The sequence below is a fragment of the Sciurus vulgaris genome, assembly GCF_902686455.1.
Source record: "Sciurus vulgaris genome assembly, chromosome: 8".
Taxonomy (NCBI): Eukaryota; Metazoa; Chordata; class Mammalia; order Rodentia; family Sciuridae; genus Sciurus; species Sciurus vulgaris.
Window position 1 is genome coordinate 115,713,782 of NC_136468.1, and position 25,287 is coordinate 115,739,068.

A 25,287-nucleotide genomic window follows, 5' to 3' on the forward strand; every position below is an offset into this window, starting at 1 on the left:
ATTCAGCAACAGAAAGGCACAATTAGCAAACAATAAAATTCAGTACCTGAATTGTTAAACTGATGTACAAAACAGTTGCAAAAACAATACATTCAACGCAGTGTACAGAACTTAAAAAAATAAGGAATCTAAAAAGTAATTTTTCTGAAATTAGGTCCATTAAGAATGCCTCCCATGTTCAACTGCATGGGTAACATGAAAGGTGATGGCAGTGTAAAAAGAGGCAGTAAATTAATATGTGGTAGCATATGAATTCTGGTCTATTAATTATGCAGTTCAATTAGGAAATGGCCTCCTAGTAAATAAATGTTAAATATATGTTAATAACATTAACATATATTTGTATTAATTTCAAATACACAGGCACAACTGTTTGCATATTGTTATTGATTTCATAATACACCTCAGTTTTAAAAAACTTAGGTATATTATTTTATATATAACATATTAGATATATAATTGCCTATTATGTACCTTAATATGTGCTACATATAACTTGAATCCATAACAGCACAGAACTCTCCAAACATTACATGAACATTCTAAATAGATCCTTATCATTTTCTCAGTACAGAAATAGCTCAGCACACCTAAGACAAAATCTGGATGTGCAATGATAAAAAGCACTGACTCTTAAGAATTTACTTAATTATTTAAGTTAAATTCTTACAAAAGCCTAACTCTGATCTTTTCTCTAGAGTATATTTTTAGGTATCAATAACTGATAACCTCTTTCTTATCACAAACAGTATGTCCCCATCAAGAGATACCAATAAAGAAAAATATGTAGGGAACCAAAAATGTGATGGAGAAACCAACCATACCATAGGTAATATACCGATAAGGAAGTTCAACTTCCATGTGCTGTCTTGCTTTTCCAATATCATCACATGGTATGTTGAAGATTTTACAAGTTAAAGGAATGGCGGTCTTTTTCATTACATCTCTGACGATCAGTACAAATATCATTCCCATGAGGATCCGCAATATGACTTTTCCAAACAGAGTCACAGTAACGGGGGGCCTAGCTAAAGGTAGTATCTCTGAAGAAGGATCTAATAGTAGACCCACGATATGAGCAACATGGGATCTACATGCAATTCCAGCACCACTTCCCAGAATCTCAGCTGTGTCTCCACGGGATGCGCTCCAGGTATCAAGAGTGAAAGGAAAAATCCCTAAAGCTAAATGAAGACCGATGATAATTAGTGGAGCATATTTATAAGTTTGATTGAAGTTGTCAATCAGGTCCACAAATGGATAGGAAACAGCTAAGATTAAAATGGTACATAGGAATGCAGCAATAATGTCCAGAATGGAGTGCATTCCCATGTGCATTCTACTTAGGCAAACTAGAGAACACCAGCAGGGAATAAGAATCAGTCCCCATACAGGAGGATACTGCCAGCGGCCATAGGTGAGAAGGACCATGGAAATGGGGATGGCGGTGCCAGACACGGCGTGGCTGGAGGGCATGTTGTACTGGGAGTTGCAGAAGACCTCCAACTTGACACGGGTGGCGAGGAGGGCGGCGGCCAGCGGATGATGTCCTTGGTGCACTGGCCCAGATACGTGACCAACACCCAGATGATCACCAGCCTGCGACCCACCAGGGCGTCCAGGTTCCAGATCCAGAAAGGGAAGAACATGATGTAAAGAGTCTGTCGCCCAACTCCGTGCCAAAGCAGAACAGGTAGGAGAGCGGCCAGTTGTTCGCGGGCCAGCTCGCCCTCCTTGCCCGCCAGCTATTTGCATCGCAGGGAGCCCGCGTGCCGCGACGAGGCCAGGCCCAGCTCGGCCGCCAGCCGGCTCCGTACGCCTTTGGGGGCGCCGCTGACTGCGGTCGCTCCCGGCGGCTGGGGGCCCTTGGTCGCTCCGGACTGCCGTCCTCGCCCCCGGGGGGTCTCCCGCTAGCGGCGCCTCCGCCTTCTCATCCTTCCTCCATTTGGCTGAGCGGTTCGGCGGCGCCTCCACCCGCACTGAAGCTGGAAATGGGCCACTTTCTGCGGCTCCTGCAGACGGACAGCCCGCCGGGCTGGGTGCTGCCTGAGCGACGAGCTAACGGGATCTGGAGGAGGGGAGCCCTCCCCGCGCCTGGCCAGCGCTGGAGTCTTGATGCCTCTTATCACATTTTTTTTTCTTTTTAAAATAAATCAAAGAGCAGAATTGGTACTCTCCTTGAGAAAAGAGGAATGACTTCTAACATTTTGACACATTTTTATGGTCTTGGAATCCATTACTTGAAATATTTTCATTTTTAATTCACCAAGAACTGAGTTATACTATTTTTACCCTCAGTATTATACCTCAGTGACTCGTTGTATCCAGTTACTTCATCTCCGAGTGGCTTTGTCAGGGTGGCCTTCTTATAATCTTCCACCCCTTTGTAATTGCAGCTTCTGTGGTTTTGCTCATCAGACCCTCTGCATATAGTTATTTTCTGCTTTCTCTGCATTAAATAACCGGCATATTTTTCATAATCAAACAAACAGGACCCCTAAATAAAGGTTTTAATAAATCGGTATGCCTGCCTCTATTTAAATCGTTTATTTATACATCCAGTCACATTATCTAAAACAGAAACTTATTATATTGTGACTTTAGGGTCAAATAGTTTGGCTTTGGATTCCTGGCTTTGAGTCCTAAAGCCAGTAATGCAACTCCATTAATTTACATTTCTTTTCTTTATTTTTTAATTACTGACACACTTGAAGTATGCTCATCCTAATATAAAACTGAATGTTCCAGTGTCTTGATTTGCTCTACATTTTAAAAGTCCTAATTCTCCTTTTCCCAGCATCTTCATCTCCAGTGTAGAGACTTCACATCATTTCTCAGTGAATTTTAGGGTTTTTTAGTGTTGCATTGGTTAATCTATTTTATGGTTTTACTGGTGAACTAAAATGGTATGTAATAATGGGGTTCATTATTACATATTCATATTATACATAATATATTTTATTCTTATTCATCTCCCAGTGCTTCCTATTTCTGTCTCAGCTTCCCTTCACTTACACCCTTCCCACTACTATTCTGATTTTCTTTCTACTTGATTACATTTTTTAAAATTTTCATTGTTGCCTTATAATTATACATGAAGGTGGGATTTACTTTGCTGCATTTATATACACATATAGAATAATTTGTTGGATTGTATTCCCCAGTTCTTCCTTTTTCTTTCTGATCTTTGATTTACCTTAACCCGTTGTTTCCTCTACTGATCTCCCTTTTATTTTCTGTTTTTCCATTTTTTTCTCTCTGCTTTTCACATATGAGGGAAAACCTTTGACCCTTGGCTTTCTGAATTGATCTGCTTCACAGAGCACAATTTTCTCCAGTTCCACTCAATTAATGAAAATGTCATAATTTTGTTCTTCTTCATGGCTTGGTACAACTCCATTGCATGTGAATGTATGTATGCTTGTGAGAAAGTATATCACATTTTTAAAATTCATTCATCTGTTGACAGATGTGTAGGCTGGTTTCATGATTTGACTGTTCTAAATTTCAAAACTATAAACATGGGAATGCATATACGTTGCTATAATGTGCTTATTTCTATTATTTTGTATAAATACTGAGGAGTGGAATAGCTGATCAAATGATGACTCCATTGTTGCTCCTTTGTAAATCTTAAAAATTTGTTCTTTTTAGAGATACATAACAGTGGAGTTATTTTGGCATTGAGGAATCTCCACACACCTTGAACCGTGTACTCATTTGCAGTCATACCAACAATACTTAGGAACACCTTTTATTGCCACATGCTAGCCAATGCTTAATATTATTTACATTCTTAATGGTTGCTATTCTAATTGGGGTGAGATGAGATCTCAGTGAAATTATTATTTGCAGTTTTCTGACTGCTAATGAAAATCAGGCCTTGGTTGATTTTAAGTCCCTGTTAATTGTTATGAAAATAGGACATACATGAGAGAATAAATATGAAAATTAATATCATATGCCCTGTATTTTAGTAGTAATCTCACAAAATACAGTATTTAAATCTGAATTTGAGATTTTGATTTTGTATAAAAACCTCTAGAGTTCTAATATCTGGTTGCAAGTTTCTAACAAATGTTCTCCCATGTGAGGTTTATATATTATCATTTCCAAGTAAATGAATGTCATATATTGACACAAATATCAAAATAATTTAATATAAGAACATAAATATATAGAAGGTATGGTTAACTATATCTACACATTCAGATTAAATTCTAGGTTGATTCTACACATAGGTGGTGCATATGCCTAATCTCTGATTTGTTTCAGAAGCATCTTTTCATATTTTGTTGAGAATTATATTACCTGAATTAAGTCATTCTTTCATGTCCTTTCCCTGGATTATAGTTCTGAAAATGTGTAAGTCAAATATCTTTACTATATTGTAAAATTTAGACCTTTTTTCACTTATTTATATCTTAGTATAAGTGAAATTTTTAGATACATTTGTTCATAAATTGACAGGATAGATCATAGCCAGAAAGATTGATGAAAGAATATTAACATTTACTTTCTACCAGGCTGTTACATGCATTTTATAGATTGTTGAAGAATATTGTGTGTGTTCTATTTTGTTCACATTTTTTAAGACAAAGTAAGACAACATTTCTTCAAGAAAGCTTCAAAATCGAGATTGAAATTGAATGCCTTATCATTTAAATGCCACATCCACACTTTTTCTCAGCTGTTTCACAAATCAGAATAAAATGAGAGCAAAATCTATATGAAATAACACCTTTCTTCTCAATTACACTTCATATTGTGATCATGAATGATAGATGGCAGCACAGATACTGAAAGCTGACCCTGTGGGTATCAGAGTTTTCTTAATTATCTTAATTAAAAGACCAAAGAGGTGCAGCTGTCTGTAACTACTAACTGTATGAACGTATCTATGTATCTGTCCATCTATCTATGCATGCATATATCGCATCAAGCAAATTACATAATTTTCTGATACTGTAATATTATTTTATTCAATATTATTTATTCACTAGTCATGTTATTTTATTTAAAATCATTTGCAGTAATATGGAGAACATTTATTAATAAGGAATATCTCCAAGGAAGTGAAGCACACCTCATATCCTTTAGGGGCAGTTAAACAAGAGAATCTATGGTAAGTCATGAGGCATGAGGGAAAAGGGATTTATTTTGGAGTAATGTCACTTGCACTTGTCATATTTGAGTTTCCTTTAAAAATAAGAACATGCTGCATTACTTAATGTTGTATGTCCCCATTCTTTTTTCCCCCCAAGGGGAAAAATATAAAATTGCAGAATCCAGAAGAAAAACCAAATCTTTGTTTTCATTACTGAGAAATTAAAATCCAATGATAAGATAATAAGTGTGGGAGTAAATATTCAAGTGGGAGAAAAATAAAAAAACAAATCAGAGAGAAAGCAAAGATAATAAGATAATGTTTTTACTCTGCCATTGATCAATTTCTACCCCCATAACCCCAGATTATTAATGGCAACATTCACTCATGTCACAATTGGACAGGGAACTGAAAAGTGTACCTGCAAACATAAGAATTACATGGCTGCTCCAAAGGGGCAATGACACAGTAGTGTCAGGACCACCTATTGGGGCTCTTCTTTTGATATTATTATGCTTATGTTTTTTAGATAGTTCCATCTTCATCCAGGAAAATTTTCCCCAAGGAATAGATAATAAAATGAATATATCTATCACATCAAATAGCATCTACTTTACAAAAATTTTTCCATTGGAGTTTTGTGCCTAACGTACATGTAAAGACTCCTTGTTAACGAATGCAAACCTTACTTATTGTGATGGAATAATTATTTTGATCTCCTGGCCATCGAGACAACCTTAATACCACCTCTTCATTTTGTGTTGTTATATCATGCTCCCAAACAACCACAGGCTATGTGGAAAATTATTCAGAGTAGTCAATGATTAACTTTTTAAACCTTAAATCACATTGACATAATCACAAAACTAAAAATATGTAAAAGTGGTCAGAAATTTATTAACAAACTAGTTGAATGCATATAAGACATGAATTCTAAACAACAACAAAAAAAATATATCTGCTTTTTGACCATGCTGCATTGAGCAATCTAAGACCTGTGACTCTCCATGCCAGAGGTGGAGACACCTTGGCCCTCGCTAACATTTTGTGGTATACTTAGATAACATCATTGAACAAAAAGGAAAAATCCATTTTGAAAACTGAGAAGTTCTTCTGGCTTTCTGGGTAGAATATATGAACTCTGGTTATGTTTACTTGGCCTGTGTTTATCAATTTAATATCTAAATATTAAAGAACTCATACCAAGGTAATCTTTCCTCTGCCCTTAGTCTTTGTGGGAGTGGCAGTCACTAATTGCGTACTACTTGTTCCAGGAAAATTTGATTTCAACATTGAAGACTTCCAATCCCTAAGTGATAAACCAATTCAAAGTTACTCTATGCCTGTAATATTCTATACCAAGAACTTTTGCCATAAATACACAATAATAAAACATGCATTTTTTATATATGTGTCTTCATTTTAAAATTCTCTGTCATCTTCCTTCCTTAACTAAGTAAAATTCAGTTTGTTTATGTTAAAACTGGTTTCTTCATTTAAGGTAGGGATTGTCTTGTAAATTCAGTCACCAATAAGATTAAATAGGGTACTTACACTGTATAGAACAATAATTTTCTAAATTAAGAAACTTCATTCCCATTATAAGAGAAAGGTAACTAACAATTCCATTTCACTAATCTTTATAAATATCTTCTCTGAAACATATTAGAAAATTCCTGTAATAGAAGCTTTTGAATTAGATTTATTAAATATTTCCAGGAAATCTTTCTTTTTTAATTTCTCTTTAAAAATATTATTTAGAGGTCAATGAACCTTTATTTTTTATTTATTTGTATGTGATGCTGAGAATCAAACCCAGAGCCTCACACATTAGAGGTAAGTGCTCCACCACTGAGCAACAGCCCCAGCCTTCCTATTTTTTCTGGTTCACAAAGATGTGTATATGACTTTAAATGTGTTTTGATTTAATTGTTATATTTGGCATGAAGTAAAATGCCCAAATCTCATACTTTGGCCTTCTGCCTAAAGAAAAATTAGTTATAAATATGAAATTGCTTTGTCAGATAAAAAAGAGATACACACTGCCTTTCCAAAAATTTGCATGGTAGGTGCTTATTCTTCCTTTTAGTGCTTGGAATTGTTTATAGACAGTAACAAAGATAAGCTAGTAGTAATTGATATTACAGTAAGACATGCAATTTGATTGGGTAGTGATGAAATAAGTGTTGATGAACTATGTTGAAAACTTTTCATGTTAGAAAAGTCATAGTAAAAGCACCAATGAAATTTATGTTTAGATGACCAGTTAAAGATGTATTGATAAAAAGTATTGACCTTTGGAAAGAGTGTGCAGTACTAAATGAGGATTCGCTGGAAATAATCTTCAGTACAGTGTTTTTACAATTTGTTTTTGTCCAGATAAAGATCTTACCTTATTCATTGATCACTTAAAATAAAAATAGGTTTTAACCATTTTGGATGAAAATGTAGTAGACTCAGGTGACAATTAAAATATACATTTTCATTAAAAAATCTTACAAAAATCTCTAAATATTGGGTATGTGTTTACGAAGTTTTCCTGTTTTTCTCTTCCTTTTTCAAATAGAATATTGGTTGTTAACTTTAAGCCTCTTCTTTTCATAGGTCTTTAAATTTGAAAAAAGAAAACAAAAATAATTTTGCCTTACAAAAACATATTCAGCCCACAGTGCGGTGTGCTTCATGGGCCTCATGAAGACTTGTTTGACCAGTGGCATGGCCATTGTGGACTGCCATACCAGTGGCCCTCAGCAACTGTCATTCTTGTGGCAATTGTATTTACCATCCTGCAGAACAGCAGTACCTTTGTGGACTTAGCGTATGTTTGGATGGAGGTAATTGAGCTCATCCACAAGTATTGATTCAATGTGTCTCTTCAAACCCAACTTCCAGTTCTCATTGTGTCGGTTAGACTTGTGCCACCATCAACCAGAGGAAGGACATTGCACTCCTAACAGCAAACGAGACACAACAGACTCTGACTTTTCAAAAATCTTAACGTAACATCCAACTGGGCCCTCTGTGTCAACATGACTGCCTTCAGTGAGTGGAGGCCACAAATATGAAGCAAAAGCTTGGCATTGAAACAGTTCGCTCCAGGGCTAGTGTGGGAAGGGAATGGTAGTGGACATTCCTTTCAAGATTGATGTCCAATGCCTAGGAGGCAGAGCGTTCCCGCATGGGAGGCATTTTGTGGAGGGGTGGGGCAAAGGGTATCTCCTGAAAGATGGGAATCGGGAATGGGGATCTGATCTAGCACTGTGGCAACTGATTAGATAGGAGCTGCTGTGAGACCACCAGAGCAGCTTGCATAGCAACAGGGGTCACTGCCCTGGGGCTGCTGCCTCTGAGGCCATAAACCCTGCCTTCAGGGGTGTCTGTCTCCCACAGACAATCTGGAATCTTGACTTTAATCTCAGTGTTGGTACCAGCTCAGGGAGGGCCTATTCTGATAGCTGCATTGATACCATGGTGTCTCTGCGTATTTATACAGTACAAGAGTGGACTGTTAGTGAAGGTGGAAGCGTTCATCACTTCCACCCAATGCTGGGTACACTTCTCCTGCCACAGCTTCTTCCTCCAGTGAAGAAATATAATGCAGTCATCGGTTACCACACAACACAGTCCCATGAATCCAAAGTATAGCAAGAACCAGGTTGAGGCAGTAAAAGAAAGAAAAGAGGCAGCTGACTCACAACTCTGGCTTAGGACCTGAACCATTTCTCATCCCTCTCCTTGATTTGGCTCATTCATCCATCCATTCCCTCCCTCCTTCCTTAAAGACCTATCTCATCATTTTATTATTCAGTTAAAACTAGGTCTGCAGGGAGCCTAAGAGTCCACATTAACCTTTTAGAGATAAGGGACACTAGGTCCAGAGGGAACATGACCTGTTCAGACTCATCAGGCCTTCTGGTTCCCAGTCCAGGACCCATCCAATCCCTCAGATTGATAAATTGAACTTAAGGTCAAGACCCTCAAGGAACCACTTGACAAGGGCACCAATGTATCTTTTCTGGTTGGGCAGAACATGGTTTCTGCCTTGTAAAATGCCTTAGTTAACCTAGAGGAGTCTGTCTCTTAACTATTTAGCAGTCTGTGCAGGCAGCCACCACCCCATCCATGTTTACCCCCTGAGTTTGTCCCCTCAAAGGACTGAAGGGATACTTACTGCCAGGAAGGCCCAGGTTCTCCATTTGAGGATCCATACCGTTGAGACTTGTTACCAGGCCCATGGCTCAGCAAAGACCCAATTCCCCCATGAATCTGCCCATCAATGGGTGTCTTCGGAAGGCACAAGCCCCATTGTTACCTAAAGATGATGTCACTGGGTTCTGAGCACTGGGAATTCCAGGGGTGGTGCTTGTGGAGTGGCTCTGAGTTGATGGAAGGAAAGGACTCCATCTTATGGCATCTCATGAGCATAGTTCTCTTGCATCAAATACCGGTCCACCCCAGAATTGTCCCCAGAATTGTCTGTTCCCATCTTCTTATGATGAACTCACAAAACAGCCACCAGGAAAGGGCGCACGTGAGCTTGTATTTATATTGTTGGTTGTTAGGAAGCCATTTCTGGATATATTTTCCAGTGGGAAGTTGGGCAGGGAGCAGAGTGAACATTGGGGAGACCTGTACTCAAGAAGTTTCTGACCAAGCTGTCAGGGAAAAAGCTGTTTAGGGAACCAAGGGGTCAAAACCTGCTTCTTTGGCTCCTACAGTCTCTCTTTTGCTTCTTCAACAAGGGCTGGCAAAATGTTTTCTCAGAATCATCAGGCCCTGTGGGAGCTCTCCCCTATAAGGTCCTGCATCTCCTTCCAGCTCCATCTCCCTCCTCATCTTTCTTGGTATGCTAGATTCCCCAAAGACCCTGTTTATTCACCTCTGGAGTTTGGCTTATGCTGCTCCTTTACTCTATTTCCTCTCCCCACATTTCCACCACTGAACATCTCCTTATCTTCCCAGGTGGTCAGTGATTCCTACTCTCAGGAAAATAATTCTTTCAGGTGATTTCCCAGAACCACATTATCTCCAGTTGGAAGAGACTTGGAGAGTTGTCTAATCACATCAGATGCTTGAGTACTGAGGGCAGAACTTCCCTACTCAGCAACTAGTCCCCCAGGGTTCCTTTGACTCAGGGACTTGCTGACCATCTCCTGAGGCAGTGTGCTTCTTTTATGACCAGTTCAGTTAGAAAGCCATTTCCTAATCAAGGTTAGCTCAGCCTCTCAGTAGGTTTTACCACTGGTCCTTGTTTGGCCCCTTGGCACTATTCAGTTACCCCATCTTTATCAGTAGTCAGAATGATCCTTTTAAGAATAGATCATGTTACTCTGCTCAAACATACAGTGACTTTCCCTGTTACTCAGATTGCTTTCTGCAGGCTGCAGGTTAGCCCTGGAAATGTCTTAGTGTCTCACCCTGGGGACCAGGTGTGCTCTCTCTGTACAGTGACTGGTGAATATTTATTGGTCTGTTTAGGACCTGTGAAGAAAGGCAAGGGCAGAAATACTCAGGTGGCTGCTATTGCAGTGGTTGCCATTGATCCAATATTTTGCCAGTGGACCTCAGATTCCTGCAGGCTGCCTGGGCACAAGCCAGGGTGTGACCACACAGAATATCAGGAAGGGGAGCTGTGCCTCTTCCCTGTTGCTCACTTCTGGTCAGCACACCCACATTTAGCTCATCAAAGGTTAGGAGCTGTGGTTTTGTATTCACAGTCATCAGAAAAAGACATGAATTACAACATCCAAACATTTCAGATATGAGAATGTTTGACATGCCAGGTGTCATGAGGAATCAGACTGTGCTCAGAAGTAGTTTAGCAAGGCAAAGGCAAAGTACTTCTGCAGAAGGGTGTGCTACCAAATAAGGTCTGTAGAGCAATCACACCTGGGTGGGCAGTCCACCTGCTTTTATCCCTAATGCAGCTCTGCCCCTTGACCTGACAGGAGGAACTCAGGAGTATAATCTATGCAATTATTGAGTTATTGAAAGAAATATACCTTTAGTTTTTCCTACCGCCCTCTGTTATCTTGAGGTGGGAAAGTATTCTTGGGGTGCATGCATTCTGACACCTGTATACCTCTTACATAGCTAAGTTACTCTTTTAATTTTTTTTTATTATTGTAAACAAATGGGATACATTTTGTTTCTCTGTACATGGAATAAAGGCATACCATTTGTGTAATCATAAATTTACATAGGGTAATGTTGTTTGATTCATTCTTTTTTCCCTTCCCCCCACCCCTCCCACCCCTCTTTTAGTTACTCTTAACAGAGGGATTTCTCTCTCTCTTGGTCAAACCAATCCCTTCCCCCACCTGTTTTTCAAGGAGATGTACAGGTGATGGATTTTGGATCTGCCACATCCATGGGCTCTGGATTATTGTGCAACTTTCTATTCTGCTATTCCCCCTCTGGCTGCCTTTCTTATATCTCAATGTAACACACTTGAGGCTAAATACTGTATTCTGAAAATAGACCACTGGACTTTCTATTTCTCACAAGAAGAACCTGAGAAAAGATTTGAACAATTTGATCCTTAATACGAAGTGAACATCACAAAAGCATGCTGGAAGGGAATCATGGAAGTCTGTAGCCAAGACAGAAGCTGAGCCTGGTGGGCTGGGATGAATTCCGGCTGTGGTCACGGGATGTAGGTGCATACACACACAGACATAACTGAACTTAAGGATGCTGGTTCCACTTGACAGATGAGGAAACTGAGACACAAGAAAGAACATGTGTGTCCAAGGCTACCCACCAGTTGACAGAGCCAGGACTGACGTTGGATCTGGTATTCTTTCCACTGTACTTGAAATTCTTGTGTCCACAGCATCACATCAAAGGAAATGGAAGCAGCCATGCTGGTGTTGCTGGGGAAGTAGCTAAATCTCTTAATAATGTAAAAGCAGATAAGTGACTGTAAATGAATGATGACTGTGTACTCAGGGGGGAGGCAAAACCACAAAGAGGGAGCCGAGGGCCCACTGGATGCTTCTGTTGGTGTTTAGAAGGCAAACTGATCCGAATTCTCTGTCTTGATGTCAATTTTTTATCTACCTTTTTCCTATTCTCCTTCAATATACAACTTCAATATGCCTTTTTAATATGCTCCCTTCACTTAAAAAACAATGTTTCTATGGGTAAAATTCTAAATAAGATTTTAATTCATTTTAAGGCAGTGAAAAATGAGTTTATCATAAACTTTCATTCTATTCTATTCATTACTTAACCTCAAAGCATCAATTAAAACAAGAAATAAAAGATGACAAAAGTTAATCATGTTTAATCACAATAAAATCCTAATACCTCCTGGGCAACTGCCTCACCCAGATGCACAATGAGGAACACATAAAATTAAGAAGCACAATAATTGCAGAGAAAATGTTAGAGGACAACAAGGACCCAGGTGCAGGCAGTTCCAGAACATCCCAAGTCCTGAGCAGGACCCACTGTGAGAGCTCCACAGCCATTGTCAGCTTGAGGGGGAATGTTCATGCCCTAATTTATGACTCTGACAAATAAGAGAGTCTGTTGCCTTTCATCCACCCATTGAAACAAGGGATACTTAAAATCCATACCATGAATCTGTTTCATGGCTGTGCTGAGGTAATCAGAGCCTTGTAATACCTCACCAGGTGTGCTGCTTCTTCAGATGTGAATCATGTAATGATCCAGAAGCTCTATTATTGCCTTCAAAATGACCCACTATTTTCTGGAAACAGTTGTTTGCTGACCTGTCTTGTCATTGGGGGAGTCTACTGCCTTCAGCAGTCTTCACTCAAAATATGATGCATTTTGAACAAGGGGACCAGCTGACTTGCATGCAGCACTAGTGTCTATTGTCTGTGAATCATCTAGAGGTTACGCAGGACCATGACTCAGCCACACCTATGCCACCACACTCACATAACTTAGGAGAAACTTTAAAAGGCCGAGCACTGTCATTTCCAACTTTACCTATCACAAGCCAAGATAGAGAGAAAGGGGCCCACAGGATGGGTCCCCAGGAAAGGACTGAGCCCTGGTGGAGTTCCAGGCTCACTTCAACAGTGAGTTACATGTGTGTCTATCTCACATGTGAAATGTAGAGCCGCAAGCTCAAAGGAGAGCAGAGCTATGTTCACTAGGATCGGGTAGTTGTGGGAGAGTGGATCAAAGGACCAGCCCAGCTACACCAGAGGAGCAGGATGGTGATTCATTGCAAGAGGGGTGACTTCCAGATAAAAATGCATCCTACACTTCAAAACTGCCAAGAGTAGAATCTAAACTTTTTCACCACAAAACAGCAAGTATGTGAAGCACAGATGTGTTGATCACTCTGGTTTAACAATTTCACATTGTAAACATAAATGAAAGTATTGCACCCATCCATGTATGCAATTATTATGACAATTGAAATGAATTTTAAAAAATAAATTAGGTGAACAAAGAGATTCCATAAAGAATGTCTTAAATTTAATGAAATCACAAAAAAGTACTTAAGAGAAAGTGCCAATGAAGAAAAGTTTTTTTTTTTTTTAAACAACCAAGAGAGAAATTGCCTATGTTAAAGACATGGTGGGTACCACATAGCCCTGCTATGTGTTGGGACTCTCCCACCTGAGTGCACTGTGGGATGGTGACTACACAGTGACCTAGGCTATTAGTATTCTAGTTTTGAGTCAGGGAATTGAGGCAGCAGGGGAGAAGTCACTTCAGAGGCTCCCAGAGTGAGCATGGCCTTGGAGCTTGAGCCCACATCCCTGCCTGGCACAGAGGAGCTGAGCCTGTGGCTGCTGTGACCTGAGCAGGGGCAAGGCTCAACACAGCAGGGTGAAGGTGTGTGACAGACACTGGAGGACCAGTCTTGGTCCAATCCTGTTTTCTAATCCCAATATCCACCCAATCTTGGTTTCTAATCTCACTCTCCAATCATGGGGCTCTTGGAGAAGTGGTCAATTCTAGGGCTGCAGCAGACAGCATGAGATGGATCTGAGCATTGCATCATGCCAGAAAGTCAGGGAATATCCAACGAAGAAAGTTCAGAGCACATGGACAAGCAGGAGCAATTGGAAGGATGGAATGGAGGGTGATATGGATTTATAACCCAGGTGCAGAAATACATGATTCCATAAATGAGTAAATGAGGGAGAGGAGGCAAACTTTACTTGTAAAAGATTTTCAATTAGCATATGCACCCTCCAAGAAGGGGAGGGCTTGACTGAGAGTGGCAGTCACAGAAGAGATGGGGACAAGAATGGGACACTGCCTTAGCAAGCCATGAAGTGTGACAGCTCCAGGCACCCCTGACACAATGTAAAAATTTTCCACACCCCTGGGCTGGAGAACATTTTGTCTAATCAGTCAAATATTAATTCTAAATGTTCTGTGAAGTTGTTAATATACCTAGAGTTGTTCTCAGAACAGCAACAATGCCAAACTCAAGAAAAGATGGAGAACCTCAGTATGTAGAAAACACAAAATAAACTGCTCAAACATTAACATAAAGGTTTTTATAGAACACGATTGGTTTTTCTTGGTTAAAATCCTAGAAAAAGCAGCAAAGGTCAAGGGTAAGGTGTCCCACCCTCCAGCAGCCTTTCTTGCTCCACATTTCAACTGCCACCCCAGAAGACACTGAGTGGTGTCTGCACTTCTGTTCTCAGTATCTGTCCCATCCAGTGATTCCAGGTAAGGGCAGGAGGACACACAGTGGCTGATCCCAAATCTACCTCCTCATGCAGATGCTGCTCAGCCAGAAACTGCTAGCCATTCCCCCTGTGCCAGGCAGGGACGATCCCTGACAAATCCATGACTGCACTGGAGCCTGGGCATGGATTGAGGGATCCATGCAATAGAAATAGCTCATCACCCTCAAATCCAACACCCACAAACCTCCCCAGGCGATTGGGAAGCATTAGTGGGTCCCATGACAGGGAGGTGGTGGAAGATGAGCACAGCTAATATTCTCATAGTCATGGTCAGGTGGACAAGGCCTGATGAATCCAGTCCAGGGGGTGTGTGCAGGGCTGTGCCAGCCCGGTGATTTCATGCTGGACCCAGCAGCTCTGAAGGCCTGCTGTTACCTTGTCACACTTTTCTTTTGCTTTGGGCTAATAAAACTTTAACAAGCACCTTGTTGTGGTGTTTCTGTACCTGATCCTACTGACTGCATCTTCCCCCCTGACTTTTTAAAGTCAGGATTTCCATGCAGTGGCAGAGCTTAGTCCAGAGGAGAACCAGGTGGGCATCCCCTCCTATGAGGAACTCCCTCTCTCAATGCTACAGCTTCCCTATCTAGCTAGGGACAACCTGCATCTAAGACCAGTTGGCAGCAGACACCATCTCCATCAGAGCTGTGACAGCCTCAGCCTGGTGAAGCCACAGCTCAGTGCCTGCCTAGGCAAGTGTGCACGTGTGCCTGGCTTTTTGCCACCCAGAAGACAGAAGCCCCGATTTGGAGTAGTGAAACCTGTGTTCTAGCCCCACTACTTGCTTATCTTGGGGCAATTTTGACTGCTGTGCTCCGCTTTAATTTTGCATCTATGTGGATGTTTATCCAATCTTCGCATGGGGCTATTGGGATCAGTGAGGAAATAGATGAAGATTAACAAATTCTGACATGTCTATGGTGTAAAAGGTGGCATCTTGCCAAAGCTGACTCTGTGGCTGATCCCCCCTACTCTACCTGCTTTTCTATGTGATCCCCATGGAAGTCAGAAGGAATCCTACTCATCTACCATGCAGTCTGTTGGCTCTCAGGCAATGACAGCTTTCTCATACTTAAACCAAGGGAGAACAGCTGTCAGGTCTCTCAAGGGAAGGAAGACCCCTGGCAGGAGTCTTTATGCAGGACCATCTTTGTGCAGGACACTCCCCAGCATGAAATACTAGATTCCGGGTGTTTTTGGAGATTGGTTTTCTGGTAAAGGTGAGGAGCTATGCCCTGGGCTGCCACAAGTTTCCCAAGAGTTGGGTTCCACAGAGCAGCCTGGCTTCGTGTACTGCTGAGGTGTGGGGAGTGATCAGATGCATAAGCTTCTTCACTCCAGGGCTCTGGCTGGCTTATTTACAAGCAAGTCTACATCTGGATGTGTGACATCTAATCCCTGGACTCCCCAACCATAAAACTCTTCAAATATGCCCATCCTGGGAAAGGAGACACACTGGCTGGCCAATTGGTGGTGTTGCCACTGTTGCCCATGGGCAGTCTTTTGTAATAATCTCTTCCTGACTCCATAATACACAGAGAACTGACTTGTACCCCAGAGGCATAGAGGGATCAGGTAGCCTAGTCCAGAGGGTGGAGGGGTGATGCCCATGACAGACAAACATCCTAACCATAGCTTTGGAGGACGTGCACCCCTTCCATCTCAGACAGGTCCTCATGGCACCCATAGGCCTGCTCTGCACTTCTGTAGCCAGGTCCCTCACACCTGCCCTGTTCCCTGCCCAAAGATGCTCCCAATTCTCCTCCCTTCCCTTCCTCTCCAAACTCCTCCTGACTCTGCAAGCCATTCAGAAGATTAACCTCCCACTAAGGCAGGGAGAATACACAAGCCAGAAACAGCACATCTGTCCTTCAACAGAACAAGGGTACATAGCTTTTGAGACATTCACCCACTGGATTAATGTAGCAAGAATGAGTAAATGAATTACATACGACTAGATGGTGACTTTCACAAAATACTGAGTGGAAAGATTAAATTTTGTGCTGTATGGTCCCATCCTAAAGAAGGTCCTGCAGTACCCAACTCCACTAAGACCACTAAAGAGGAAGCTCTAGTTGGCCTTCCCACCCTCTCCCTCAGTAGTAACTCTCTGGCCAGCCCTCGCTTTCTCATTTTCCCAGTCTCCAATGTCTGCAAAAGTCCTGGAAGACAGGAAATGTTTTTGTCTATTTATTGGACTCTCAATTCTATTTAGTTGTCTATATGGCTCTCCTTATGCTAGTACCACACTGTTTTGATGACTATTTGAACTATGCATCCTCCAATTTTGGTCTTCTTTTTTCAAGATATTTTACATAAATTATTTGAAATTATTTTGCAGGAGATAATATTTGTCTCATACTATTTCTTAACTTGTCCAATAAATTAGGTTAGCACAAACTCATGATATTTGTTTTATAACTTGGGTTATAATCAGATATTACTTTGGTGGCTCAGATTGTTCCATCTTTGGCCATGGGATTCTTTTAGTTGGCTCCATTATCCCATTGACATACAGCTATTTTTTATTCTAATTAGTTATACATGACAGTAGAATACATTTATGCATTTTGATAAATCATACATAAATTTTGTATAATTTTTCATTTTTCTGATTATACATACTGAAGGATCACATTGGTCATGCAGAAATATGTACATGAGGTAATAATGTATGTTTCACTCTACTATCCTTCCTACCCCCATAACCCATCCCCTCTTTTCACTCTCCTCTACCTAATATAAACTCTGTTCTTCCCTATCCCCCCTCCCCAACTTTATTGTGAATTAGCTTCTGCACATCAGAGAAAACATTTGACCTTTGGTTTTGGGGGTTTGGCTTATTTCACTTAGCATGATATTCTCTAACTCCATCTATTTACCAGCAAATGCCAGAATCTCATATTTCATTCTTCTTTAAAGCTGAGTAATAGGCCATCATATATATATATATATATATATATATGATATACATGTGATATATATCTATATATATATATCACATTTTATTTATCCATTCTTCTATTGAAGGGCATCTAGGTTGGTTCCATAGTTCAGCTATTGTGAATTGACCTGCTATAAACATTGATGTGTCTGTGTCACTGTAGTATGTTGATTTTAAGTCCTTCAGGTACAAACTGAGGATTGGGATAACTGGGTCAAATGGTGGTTCCATTCTAAGTTTTCTGAGGAATCTCCATACTGCTTTATGTAATGGTTGCACTAGTTTGCATTTTACAATTGCAGCTTTTTCCTTCATCCTCGCCAGCATTTATTGTTGGTTGTATGCTTGATAATTATCATTCTGACTGGAGTGAGATGAAATTTTAGTTTAATTTGCACTTCTCTAATTGCTAGAGATGTTGAAAATTTCTTCATATATTTGTTGATTGATTGACATACATCCTTCTCTCTCTCTCTCTCTCTCTCTCTCTCTCTCTCTCTCTCTCTGTGTGTGTGTGTGTGTGTGTGTGTGTGTGTGTGTGTGTGTGTGTGTGTGTGTTTCTGGCTCTCTCTTCACTTCCTGACTTTTCTGGCACTGTATATAGTTCTTTGCTCATCTTATATATTTTCAGTCCTTGTTTAGAATCACCTATTTTTTCAGGGATTTGGATGCTTGATGGAGAATGGTATAGAAACCAAGTTTGTGTTGCTGGGTGGAGTTGTTGCTATAGGGTTTTGTTGCTTCTGGGCCCTTTCAGCTGACATAGTTAGGAAATTGATGTGTGAATGTTAACCTGTGCTTATTCATCTGTGTTTATGTAGGAATCTTCAATTATTTGTATATGTGGCCCTATATCCTCATTAAAGCGAACATGATTTATATTGAAGTCTTCAACTCTAATCCATTACATGGATCATACTATGCTCTTTCCCTTGATCACTTCAGTAGTGTTGAACCTGGTTCTGTCCACGTGCCACATATCTGTTTAATATTCATCAGCACTTCCTCCACCCTTGATTTACCTTTAAATTCAAAAATGTGTTTAAGAATTTGGGTGTGAGCACTCAGAGTCATCAGGTTGTGCTATTTTCTACACTGTTACTGAATCTCAGGAAGCTTTAAATAGTTATTGCTGGCTTCACACATCACCACTCCTTCATATCAGTATCTTCTCCACACTTGATTTACAGAGCACCGACATTGAAAATTCCATAAATAAGCAAGAAAAAAGTTTATTTATAAAACATTGAGAAGAAAAACAAGGAGAAAAATGGAGTATAGGGAGGTAGGAAGTGTAGGCAGCAGTGGACATCCCACCTGCTCCCAGGCTACAGGGAAATGGGCCAGGCAGCAGTAGCAATGAAATGACCTGGGAAGTCGGCCAACAGTAGCACCCTGGACCCCCTCAGGGACTGTTCTGCAGGCTAAGCTGGATTGGCCAGCATCCCATTTACTGTTGTCCAAGGACCCAGTGAGGAACCTGCACACTGCCTGGGGAAACAGATCTTTGGGGTCAGGAGCAGGGCACCTCTTCTTAATGTTAAGCAAAATGGAGATGGAGAGAAATGTGTGACCCCTTGCAATGGTACCAGAAAGTGAATGCTGCTCCTTCCTTCCTCTATACACTTTAAGTTCCAGTGAAAAGCATAAAAGAAGGCTACATCTGGCTTCCCATGGAAACTGGATCAGAGGCAGACCATGTCAGTTCAAACCTGTGGACATGTCTGTCTCCTTCCCCTCATACCAGCTTAGAGTCTTGGACCTCCAGTTGACTAGAGAAAGGAAGAGATCTGAGATAAGTTTGTGTTAGAAATCTAGACAGAGCATAAGACCCAGGCTGGGGAGTAAAGAGATAGGAAAACTTGATGATTCCCAAGAAAGCTGTTCTTTTAGATCAGTTTGATTTTTAGACCTCATGTTTTGCCTTCTGATTCAGAGAAAATTAGGCTGGTATATGGTCCAACAGTTCTGTGTCCAACTCACTCTGGTCAGGTGCTGTGGGAGCCTAAATACAGAGTTGCTCCTTGCTGTGCCCAGGCCAAAGGCAGGGTGCCAGGAGTGAAGGTGGGTGTGTGCATGCACCTGAGCACAACTTTCTCTGCAATGAGGGGATGCTGCCTGGGTGGGTCCTGGGGGAAATTTGGGGGAAATAGTGCTTCCAAACACAAGGACATCTATGGTGCTGAGTCCCATGTTCACCATGAGGGTGCGGTGTCTATTGGGGCTCAGTTTTATTAGGTCTTCTTCAATTCCTTTGAGAATTATCTTATAGTTTTCAGTGAGAGAGACTTGCGAATGCTTGGTTAAATTTATAAGTGTAGGTGCTTTTCAACTTGTGATGGGGTTATGTCCTGAAAACTTCTTTGCAGGTTGAAAATATCCTTAAGTTGCAAATGCATCTCATACACTTAACCTACTGAATATCACAGCTGGGAAACACAATACCTTGTACTGGTTATTCACTCAACACTGCATTGTACTGGTGATCGCCTGGTTCAGCTGGGAGCTGTGGCTCACTGCAACTGTGGAGCTTCTCAAGACACTATCATATTGCACGTTGCTGCTCAGGGAAATGCCTAATTCACAGTTCCTACTGAATTCACATCACTTTTGCACCATTATAGAGTTGAAAACTTTTAAGTGGAACCATTATGAATTGGGGATCATCTGTCAGTTATTCTTTTTGATGCTGTTGTAAAGGAAACTGGTTTCTTCACTTCCTTTTGGATTGTTCATTGCTAGTATTCAGAAATGAATTATTTTGCATGGTATGTTGGTCTTTTATCCAGAAACATTGATGGTTTATTATCTTTAACAATTTCTGTGTTGATTCTGTAGAATTGTTTATACGTAAAGTCATGTCTTCACAGACTAGAGATAATTTCACTTCTTTTCTAACTTAGATGTATTTTATCCCTTTTTGTTGCATAGTTGCTTTGGTTAGGATTTCTAATACAGTGTTAAACTAATGTGGTGAAAGTGAGCATCCTCATCTTATTCCTTAGGGGGAAAGATTTGGCTTTTAACTATTGAGTGTTAGTGACCCTTTATTAAGATGAGGGAGTTGTCTTGAATTCTCAGTTAGTTGTAGTATTTTTATTAGTACATTACAATTATGCATGTTACTAGGATTCCTTGTCACATATTTGGGAATGTACTTATGAGAACAATATAATTGGCTCAATTTTGTTTCATTGAAGTTTTCATCATGAAAATGTGTTGGGCTTTGACAAATGCTTTCTTGCATCTGTTGACATGATCTCTTTTTTCCCCTCCATTCTGTTAACATGGTATAGTACATTGATTGAATTGGATGGTTTATGACCATCTTTCATTCTTGTGATAAACCACTCATGATCGTGATGTATATAATACTTTTGCTGATTTTTTGGAATTGTTTTGCTAGCATTTACTTGAGTACATTTATTAAGTGTGATGGGCTGTGGTTGTTGTTTGTTTTGTTATTTCTTTGTCAGGTTTTGCTGTCAGGGAAATGCAGGGCAAATACAGTGAGTCAGAGATTGTTCCCTCTTATATTTATTAGAATATTTGAGAATGATTGGTGTAAATTCTTCTTTAAGTTCTTAGTTGAATTCATTAATAACATCATCTTTCATGGTGTTTTTTGGTTGGGAAGTTTTTAACTATTGATTCTTTGTTATTTGTCTTTGTTATTCCTCTGTTCCTCCTTTCGTTCACTTCTTGAGTCAGTTTTAGTGGTTTTGAGGAACTTATCCATTTCATATTAAGTTGTTTGTATGCAATAATTTATAGTATTTTCTCATAAACCTTTATGGAAAAAGAATTTCTAAAACATTGCTAGGAATCTTCCCCACTGCATTTCTGATTTTAACAATTTGCTACTTTTGATGTAGTCAAAGGATGAACTTTTGGGGCTGGGGAGATAGCTCAGTCGGTAGAGTGCTTGCCTTATAAGCAAAAGGCCCTGGGTTCGATCCCCAGCAACCCCCCCCCCTCCAAAAAAAAGATGAGCTTTTGATTTTGTTTTCCTCATTGCTTTTATAGCATTATATTTCATTAGTATTCACTCTAATTATCATTAATCCCTGCCTTCTGCTTGGTTTGGCATAGCTTACTCTACCTTTTCTGATAGAGAAATTCTACTATAAGGTTATTGATTTTAGATGCTTCTTCCTCTTCACTGTGAGCATTTAAAAGTTCCGTCCGAGCATTGTTCTCAATAAGTTGATAAGCTGTGTTTCCACTTATTTTATCTCAAATTATCTCAAAATAAAGATTTTTTTCTGTGACTGACTATTGGTTAATTGTATGTTGTTTAATTTCCATGTATTGTTTTAATTTTCCTATTCTTCTGTTATTAACTTAAGATTCATTCCATTGCAGTGAGGAAAGATAGTTTATATGATTTTGAGCTTTTAAACTATAGTGAGACTTGTTCTGCTGACTAACATATTGGTCCAGTCCAGATAGTTTCATGTGCCTTATTTGCATTCATTTATTAATTTGCCAATAATTCTATTATTGATACAGAATTTTATTCAAATGTTGTCAGAAAAGATACTTGATATGACTAATAATTTTTAATAGTTCACTCTTGTCTATAGCATAACATATGATCTAACATGCAGAATGTGCCGTATCTCATTGAAAAGAATGTGTATGCTGCAGGTGTTGGATAGAATGCTCCATTAATATCCATTCGATGCATTTTTTTCTAGTATTCAGTTTAAATCCAATGTTTCATTTTTATTAGTTGATTTTCTATGTGGATGATCTTTCTATTGATGAAAGTGGGGACTTAATTCTCTTTTGTTATTTTATTGTAGTCTATCTCTCCCCTTAAGTCTGTTAATGTTTGTATTATAAATTTGTGCAATCCACGGTTGTGTCCATGTATATTTACAATCATTATTTCCTCTTACTGTATTAGTCCCTTTCTCATTATATAATGGCCTTCTTTTCTCTTTTTGTAGTTTTGGACTTGAAGTTTATCTTACCTACATGGTTATTCCTACTGCCTTTTTGTTTGTGTTTGCATGGAATATCTGTTTCCATCCCTCCAATTTTAGTCTATGTATGTCCTTGCAGATGAAGTGGGCCTCTTATAGGCAACGTGTAGTTGGGAATTATTTTTTTATTATTCCATCACTATATGTCATTTAATTGAAGAATTTAAAGCATTTATATAAAGGTAACTACTGATAGGTAATGACTTAGTACTGTTAGTTTGGTGCTTATTTACTCATTGTGACATACATCCTTCTTCTCTTGCTAGTTTTTCTTGTGCTTAAGTGATACACTGTATGGTTGCTTTATATCTGGTTGCTTTTGACATTAGTGTATGTATTATAGGTTTTGGTTTTGTGGTTACTATGAGGCTTACAAAAAACATCTTATAACAAGTCTATTTAAACAAATAACTGATATATTTGATTAAAGAAAAAAGGGAAAAAAAACTTCATAATTTGACTCCAGCCACCCCATGTTTTGAATTTTGAATTTTTTTTTTTTTTTTTTTTTTTTTTTTTTTGCAGTGCTGGGAATTGAACAAAGGGCTTTGATGCTTGCAAGGCTAGCACTTTACCAACTGAGCTATATCCCCATCCCATGTTTTGAATTTTTGATAGTATGATCTACTTAGTTTATATTTTCTATTCCTTGATATGACTTTAATAATTTTTAATAGTTCACTCTTGTCTATAGCATAACATATGCTATAGACATACTTGTCTTTGTTATTCCTTAAAAACTTATTATAACTTGTCATTAATGGTTTTGTCTTTTCATCTGTGGGCCATATGCATAAGTGTTTATATGTCCTGGTTATACTACTCAACTATTCTTAAAGTGCCTGTGTACTTACTATTGCCAGTGAGTTTTATACCTTTGCCTGTTTTTGTGTTACACATATGCTTTATTTTTTTCTTTTATTATGAGGGGATCCACTTAGCATGTTTATAAGACAAGTCTGGTGGGGACAAATTCCTTCATTTGTTTGGGAAAGTATCTCTTCTTCATGTCTGAAGGAGAATTTTGCTGGGTGCAGTCATCTTGGGTGGTAGTTTTTTTCTCTTTCTACACTTCAAATGTATCATATCATTCCTTTTAGGCCTGTAAAACTTCTGCTGAGAAGTCTATTTCCAGGCATATTGGAATGCCCATAGAAGTTTTGCCTCTTTCTCTTGATGCCCTCAGGACCCTCTCTTAATCTTTGATTTTTGAGAGTTTTCCTATTATCTGCCTTGGGATAGTAAAATTGGGGTTGAATCTCATTGGTGAACTTTGACCTATTTTGTGCATCAGTACTTTCATCTATTTTCAGGTTAAGAAACATTTCTGGTATTAGTTGGAATAAATGAGCTACACCTTTGTAATTGTCTCCTCCTCTTCAAAGACAATGTGTCATACATCTGCCTTCTTAATCCTATTCCATAGACCATTAACCCTTTTTCATTTCATTTCTTTCTTTTTTCTCCTCTATGGTTTTTATAAAAGGACTGTACTAGAGCTCACTGATTCTTTGCTCTGCTTGCTGCATTCTGCTGCTGAGACTCAGTATATCCTGGAGCTAATTTATTGTGGGTTTCAGGGTTTGTGTGTGATTTTAAACAATGATTTGAGTAGCTTCCTCATATTAGAGAAAAAAAACTGACCTTTGGTTTTTTTGGGACTGGCTTATTTAGCATGATAGTCTCCAGATCCATCAATAAGGGGGAGGATAAAAAAAGAAGATCAGTGGAGTAAACAAAGGACAATGAGGGGAAGGGAGGAGGGATGAAATAAAGACAGTGGAATAAATCTGACATGACTTTCCTATGTACGTATACAAATGTACCACAGTGAATCTCACCCTCATGTACAACCACAAGAAATTAATTTTAAAAATGACTATAGGCAAATTGCAGAAAGATCTATAGAAGGAAGGAAGCAGGGGGTGGGAGGAGGAGAGGGGTAGGGGAAGTACTGGGAACTGAACTAGAACATGATATATTCCATGCTTTTATAATTATATCAAAATGAATTATACTATCATGTATAACTAAAGAAAAAACAATAAAAATTACTTGAATCCCTTGTTTCACCTTTTCTGGCAAGTTTCTTTGTTATTTCTCTGTGATTCTCAGGGTTTGCTGAGTTCATTTAAAATGACTCTTTCAGATTCTTGGTCTCAGATTCTTCCCTTGACACTGTGAATTCTGTAGAGGAGCCCATGTATGCAAAGCCCACTCATGTTACTGCTTTTACTTTTGAACTCCTTTTCTGACATTTCTTCTACCATGCTGTCATTCTATTAATATAGAACCTAGGTTTGCTTGGAACACTTTCTTCCCTTGTTTTTTTTCATGATGTTCATTTATCTTCTCCTCTAGCAGTGCAGATCTGAGGTATTGCAGTTTTCCCCCAAACAGGCTTATAGTGGCCCTGCAAGTTTCCAAAATCTCTTCTTTAAGGGGGAGATTGATATTAGCAGCACCCAGTACAAACAATATGCAGCCCTAAACCAAAGAGCCCCTATGAAGATGTTAACAGTATTGCCATAATAAACAGAGAGGATGAGT

The 25,287-nt window shown here is 39.4% G+C and overlaps 1 pseudogene across 1 annotated transcript in view; it reads right to left on the reverse strand.

The window, feature by feature from the left end:
* Window positions 1–381: 381 nt before the first annotated feature.
* LOC306667687 (sphingosine-1-phosphate phosphatase 1-like) overlaps window positions 382–25,287 on the reverse strand; it is a 37,951-nt pseudogene continuing 13,045 nt past the window's right edge. The window contains exon 2 of the transcript in view: window positions 382–2,139. The product of the transcript in view is annotated as a sphingosine-1-phosphate phosphatase 1-like (transcript). The remainder of the gene's footprint in view (window positions 2,140–25,287) is intronic.